This window comes from Sorex fumeus, unplaced genomic scaffold, assembly GCF_029834395.1.
Source record: "Sorex fumeus unplaced genomic scaffold, SorFum_2.1 ptg000022l, whole genome shotgun sequence".
NCBI classification, from domain to species: Eukaryota; Metazoa; Chordata; class Mammalia; order Eulipotyphla; family Soricidae; genus Sorex; species Sorex fumeus.
In genome coordinates this window covers 546,689-553,739 of record NW_026606079.1, presented here as the reverse complement: position 1 = coordinate 553,739, position 7,051 = coordinate 546,689, and positions in this window count along the sequence as shown.

Below are 7,051 nucleotides of genomic sequence, written 5' to 3'. Positions count from 1 at the left end.
AAAGCTACCTTTAAGAAAGTTCAAAGGCTTGGGAAGAATAGTGGTAAAGCAGGTATCGAGGGGCCCGAGCGATAGCACAGCGGGGAGGGCGTTTGCCTTGCATGTGGCCAACCCGGGTTCCATCCCTGGCATCCCATATGGTCCCCTGAGCACCGCCAGGAGTAATTCCAGAGTGCATGAGCCAGGAGTAATCCCTGAGCATCGCCGGGTGTAACCCCAAAAGCAAAATAAATAAACAAATAAAGCAGGTATGGAGCAAAAATCCATGTCCAGAATACACAGAGAACGCCTCCAGCAAAACAAAACAAAAAACAACACACAGCTAAGAAATAAGCAAAATGTTTGAACAGGCACTTGCTGAGAAGGATTTCCCACATCCTTGGGCTTTAGGAAAATGAGAGCCAGCAGCGTTGCTCCTTCCCACTCTCTGCCCTGAGTAGCCAAACCCCACGACTGACAGGACTCAAGTCAGGCAACGCCATGAAGCCTGTGGGAGGCCCCGGCTTGCTGGTGGGGTGCCAGAGGTTCAGAGACAGAGAGGAAATTCTTTTTTTTTTTAAATTTTATTTTATTGAATCACCATGAGATATAGTTACAAGCTTTCATGTTTGAGTTACAATCATACAGTGATCAAACACCCATCCCTCCACCAGGGCACATTCCCCACCACCAACGTCCCCACTATAACCCCCCTTTCCACTCCCCCTTTACCTCCGTGGCAGACAATTTCCCCCATACTCTTCCTCTGCTTTGTGGCATTGTGGTTTGCAATACAGATACCAAGAGGCCATCACTTTTGGTCCTTTATCTTCTGTTAGGCACATCTCCCATCTCGAACGATCCCTCTGACCATCATTGACTTAGTGATCCCTCTCTCTCCCAGCTGCCTTCTCCCCCAGCTCACGAGACGGGCTTCCAACCATGGAGCAATGTTCCTGGTCCTTGTGTCTACCGTCCTTAGGTGTCAGTCTCATATTATGACATTTTATATTCCACAAATGAGTGCAGTCCTTCTATGTCTGTCCCTCTCTTTCTGACTCTTTTCACTTAGCATGATACTCACAGAGGCTATCCTTAACACGTCAGAGTGGCACCTACCTTAGGGCTGCGGTCACTTCATCCTGGGCGGCCACGTGAGAGCAGGGGATGAAGAGAGGCACAGGGCACTTGCCTGGCTTCCACCCCGGCCCGCCCACGGTCCCCCAGCACTGCCAGGGCTCCCTGTGAAGCGCAAAGCCAGGAATATCCCCCGAGCATCCCTGGGTATGGCCTCAAGAGTCCCCCACTCCGAATCCAAACAAGATACCCACATGAAGACATGGGCACAGATGTTCAAATTATCGGATATTCCCATAGTGGAATCTGATTAAAAATAGAAAGAAACAAACCTGGATACTCGCTGCAAACATGAGTGAATCTGGGAAGCATTGGATGGTGTGGGGAAAGAGAGAGGGGGGAGGGAGGGAGAAAGAGAGAGAGGGAGAGAGAGAAGGAGAGAAAGAGGAAGAGAAAAGGAGGGAGAGAGGGAGAGAGAGGGAGAGAGAAAGACGAAGAGAGAGAGGGAGTGAGAAGGAGGGATAGAGGGAGAGAGGAAGAGAGAGATAAAGAGAGAGGGAGAGAGGAGGTTGAAGTGATAGCACAGCGGGTAGGACGTTTGCCTTGCACGCAGCCGACCTGGGTTCGATTTCCAGCATCTCACTCATATGGTCCCCCAAGCACCACCAGAAGTAATTCCTGAGTGCAGAGCCAGGAGTAAGTAACCCCTGTGCATCACCAGTGTGACCCAAAAAGCAAAAGAAAGAGAGAGAGAGAGAGAGAGAAAGAGAGAGAGGGGGGAGAGAGAGAGAAGGTGGGAGAGAGGGAGAGAGAGAGGGAGAAAGGAAGAGGTAGAGAGAGGTAGAGAAAGGGACAGAGAGGAAGGGAGAGAGAGGGAGAGAGATCAAGAGAGAGGGAGAGAGAGGGAGGGAGAGAGAGAGGCAGGGAGAGAGGGGGTAGAGAGAAGGAGGGAAAGAGGGAGAGAGAGGGAGAGAGAGATAAAGAGAGAGGAACATACATATGACTCCCCTTACATAAAACTCTAGAAAATGCAAACTAAACTATAATAGTAGCAAATAGATGCACAGTTGCCTGGACCGGGGGCAGGGCTGACGGCTTGCAAAGCAGCAGAGAGAGACGTTAGCAGCTGGAACCACTGGCTTGTTGGTCGTGCAACAGAGTCATGGCTCAGCACCTGGGACAGAGTTTCCCGGGTTGCACTCTGCAAACCCAGCGTGTTTTGGAGGGAGCTCTGGAGCTCAAACAGTCACACACATTCCCCTGGCTGCTGGGAACTGTGGCCCTCGGACCCTCCCCCAAACACCCCCTACGGTGGTGGAGGGAAGGTGGCGGCAGTGGTGGGATGGGTGTTGGAACAGTGAACGCCCGAAACAAATCACCATGGGCAACATTGTCAACCACGGTGTTTAAATAAAGTGTAGGGGAATTTTCTTTTACATATGTAGATCCTAGCTATTTCTTATAGCACTGTAGCACTGTCCTCCCATTGTTCATTGATTTGCTCAAGCGGGCACCAGTGACATCTCCATTGTGAGACTTGTTATTACTGTGTTTGGTATATTGAATACACCATGGGTAGCTTGCCAGACTTTGCCATGCGAGCAGGATATTCTCGATAGCTTGCCAGGCTCTCCGAGAGGGATGAAGGAATCAAACCTGGGTCGGCAGCATGCAAGGCAAACACCATGCCCGCTGTGCTTTCGCTCAATGTGCATATTTCATATAAACTCCAAAATCTATTAGCACAGAATTTTTAAAGGTTTATTAATGACAGTTAAGACATGATTATTGCCATCATGAAATCCAAATATACAATAATATTTAATGCGATATATTTTAGTTTCTGGCTGGAGCGATAGCACAGCGGGTAGGGCGTTTTCCTTGCATGTGGCTGACCCAGGTTCGTGTCCAACCTGGGTTCGATTCCTCCATCCCTCTCGGAGAGACCGGCAAGCTACCGAGGGTATCCCGCCCGCACATCAGAGCCTGGCAAGCTCCCTGTGGCGTATTTGATATGCCAAAAACAGTAACAACAAGTCTCACAATGGAGTCATTACTGGTGCGTGCTTGAGCAAATCGATGAACAACGGGAGGACAGTGATACAGTGATACAGTGATTTTAGTTTCCAGAGTTGAAAACTTACTTATGTAAATGTGAACAGACATTTTATAATATTGTATTAAAAGGATTTCATTCCCTTATTTACAAAGGTGAAAAATCATAAAGCAATCAGAAATTGGCTCTCACTGATTTATTTTCTGATCATTGTATTTGCCAATTCATTTTTTTGGGGGGGTCACACTCAGCAATACTCAGAGGTTACTCCTGGCTCATACACTCAGGAGTTACTCCTGGTGGTGCTCAAGGGACCATATGGGATGCCGGGGATCAAACCCAGGTGGGCTGCGTACAGGGCAGGCGCCCTCCCCGCTGTGCTATCACTCGGCCCCCTTTTTCTTTCTCCCATTTGTCAATTGTTTAAGTTTTGTTGGCGCAAGTAATACAAAGATTTGTTATGTGACTAAGGGAAGGAGTTAGGGGTAGGAAGGAAACTGGTGACATTGGTGGAGGGAAGGTCACACTGGTGGTGTTGGAACACTAAATGCCTGAAACAATCATATTCAGAATAACTTTGTAAATCATGACTCACAAAAAATAAAAATTTAAAACCAAGGTCTAGCACTGTCCTCCCGTTGTTCATCGATTTGCTTGAGCGGACCCAGTAATGTCTCCATTTTGAGACTTGTTGTTACTATGTTTGGCATATCGAATACATCACGGGGAGCTTGCCAGGCTTTGCCGTGCGGGCAAGATACTCTCAGTAGCGTGCCGGGCTCTCCGAGAGGGGTGGAGGAATCAAACCGGAGTCGGCCCAGGTCGGCTTTGGTTTTAAAAATTTAAAACCAAGGTCAGTTTTATAAAAAAATAAAAATTGGGGAATAAAAAACATGGGATGAGACCAGGTCACAGCTGGGGACCCCCGCGACCGTTGGAGACTCAATGTGGGGTCTCAGCCCGGCCCCCGCCCTCTTGCTCCGCAGGAACTAGAATTCCAAGCAGCCTGTTCAGCTTGCCAGCTCCCTGCAAGTGATCCAGTGCCCGAGGGTTGGCACCTTGCAGGAAGGGGTGGCCGGGCAGAGCAGGGTGGTTGAGCTGCAGACGATCTGTCCGGGACAGACCCACACCCTGCAGAGGGGAGAGGTCCCTTCAGAGCACCGCATGGGAGGTCCAACCCCCAGAATAAAGTCCTCTGGACCCGGCACCTTCGAGGGGGCCCATTCCCCTCCCTGTCACACGGGCTTCTCTATAGACCCCAAGGGCAAGACAGCGAGGCGGGCTTGGAAATGGGGGGACTGGCCCCAGGTGACAGACCTGACGCAGGGACATCACGAGAATTAAGAAAAGAGACAGACATGAGCTGGGGGAGAAGGCAGTTAGGATGGAGAGGGGATCATTAAGACAATGATGGGTGGAAGGATCGCTCGGGATGGGAGATGTATGCTGAAAGTAGATAAAGGACCAAACGTGTTGGCCTCTCAGTATCTGTATTATAATGCCCAAAAGGAGAGAGAGAGTATGGGGGAGATTGTCTGCCAGGGAGGCAGGGGGAGGGGGGATGCTGGGGACATTGGTGGTGGGGAACATGCACTGGTGGAGGGATGGGTGTACCATCACTGTATGACTGAAACTCAAACATGAAAGCCTGTAACTGTATTTCATGGTGATTCAATAAAAAAAAATACAATAAAATAAACAAGAGAGAAATAAGAGAGGAAAAGCAGGGTCAGAGTGCTGTCACCTTGCGGAGGGGAGCCCCGACGGTGTCCACGCGTGCCGTTCGCTGCTGGAGCCGTGTCAGGAGATGGTGGTCTTGGCCAAGGCTCTGACTGTCTCACTCCATCCCACAAGGCTCTGTGTGTCGGGGCCAACATCGGAGTCGTGGGTCTTCTCTAGCGGGGACTCTGCTGTGAGAGGGGGCAGAGACAGAGTGCAGGGACCCCGGTGGGTAGCCCTCTGGGTTTAGAGGTACCCAAAGCTCCCCTTCCTGCCTGTCTCCTTTATCCATCTTGTCCCCAACAAGCTCTCCCTCCTAGCCCTGAGTGTCCATGTGGTCTAGAGCGGGGACACAGAGTGGCAGTGGGGGCCCCCAGGAGACAGAACAGGGGCCAGGGGTGGGGCCAAGGGGCTTAGGGGGCTGCCCAGGGCTCCATCTGGAGGCCACCACACCCCTGTTTTCTCTGCTGGGCCCATGAGGGCTGTTTCGTCCTTGAGCAGCAGGTAATGAATCCTGAAGTTTTTATTTTATTCTCTGCAGGGCTGGAGCGATAGCACTGCGGGTAGGGCGTTTGCCTTGCACGCAGCCGACCCAGGTTTGATCCCCGGGAATCCCATATAGTCCCCTGACTAATTCCTGAGTGCAGAGCCAGGAGTAACCCCTGAGCATCACCGGATGTGACCCAAAAAGCAAAAAAAAAAAAAAAGTTCTCCGGGGAAGAAAGGGCCAGGGCTGGGCGGGGCAGGGCATGGGACGGGGTGGATGTGGGGGAGCCCGGGGTGCAGGCAGCTCCACCCCATTCAGCAAGGGGTAACAGCGAGTCCCAGCGGGAGGGCCCAGCAGGTCTGCCCACTGCCCAGCGCCAGAGTCCACCTTGCTGGGGCGCCCCCTCTGGACACGGGGTGACCAGGACCTCCCTGCCCCACCCTATGGCCAACCTCCTCCACACCAGGCTCTGCCCATCCTTCCCATCCCTCTTTCTTCACTCACTTGTTCCTTGTCCTCCCCCTGGGTCCCAGGTCTAGGGGCGTCCCCTCAGCAAGGAGTCAGGGCACAAAAGCCAAAGTGGGGTGGGGTGGGGTGGGGATGGGGAGACTAAGAACCAGGGGAGTGGGTCACCATGAGGCCAGCCACCCTGGGAACAAGGTGTCTACACAGCCCCAGAGACGGTCTCCAAGCCTGGCCACTTTTAATTCTTTCTCTTACCCACTGAAACTCCCCCTCCTCCAGGAAGTCCGCCTGGACTTGGTGCTCAGACTCGGGCCTCACTTGCCTTCAGAGGCTCTTCTGGAAGAAAGCAGCCTGCAGGCCTGGACTCTCCTCAGAGGCCTGGTTCCGACTTGAGAGGGGCCTGTAGAAGGGCAGAGTTGGCAGGATATTTAATCAGATTGGCAGGGTATTTGCTGGATGGCCTTTGTTAAGGGACTTGGCCTCCTGAGCCTCAGTTTCCCCTGATAGAGGGCTGGGGTCTGCTCAAGGCCACAGTGATGAGCGACAAGCCCCGTTTCTTCCCCTACTTTCCTGCACCCTTGAGCTGGGGGCAGCAGGCTGGGGGCCTGGCAGTGGCAGGTGGGCCGGGCTCCGGGGGGGCTTCCCGGCAGCCCAGGCAGAACCTGCTTGTTGCCGGAGCCGGGCTGGGCCGCCCCCACCCGCCCCCTCCTCCCCACCATCTGCAGTGCTGGCAGCTGCAGTCAGGGCGGATGGCGAACGTTCCGGCACCATCTGAGCAGGCCAGTGTCTCGGGGAGGAGACGTGGGCAGGCCCTCAGCACCAGGTCCACAGCCCTGCACCCTGGGGTCTTTGGGATGTGCTGGTGGGGGCCCCTCCGGCTTCTGAAGGGGTCCCTGCACCTCCGTGACCCACGGGGCTGTGGTGCAGGTGACATGTCCCCTCCCACTCTCCCACCATCCCCAGCACCCAGGCAGGGCAGGGAGCACTCTGGTGCTCCTGGTCACCCTCAGTGTCAGGAGAGCTGGGTCTGTGGCTCCTGCCGGCCTGTCCTTTGCGTGTCCGTGTTCTTCTCCCCGTCCCCTCCCAGGCCCCCTCTCCCAGCTGGGGACACCAAGGCTGCGAGGCGCAGTGGCTATTCGGCCAGAGCAGAAGCAAACGAGAGACCGGGACTCCCGCTTCGTGGGTTTCCGTGGGTCCGGGGTGGCGAGGGGCAGAGTCCCAGGACCGGCCGTGCCCCACCTGACCTCCATCCCACGGGGCTCCGCAGG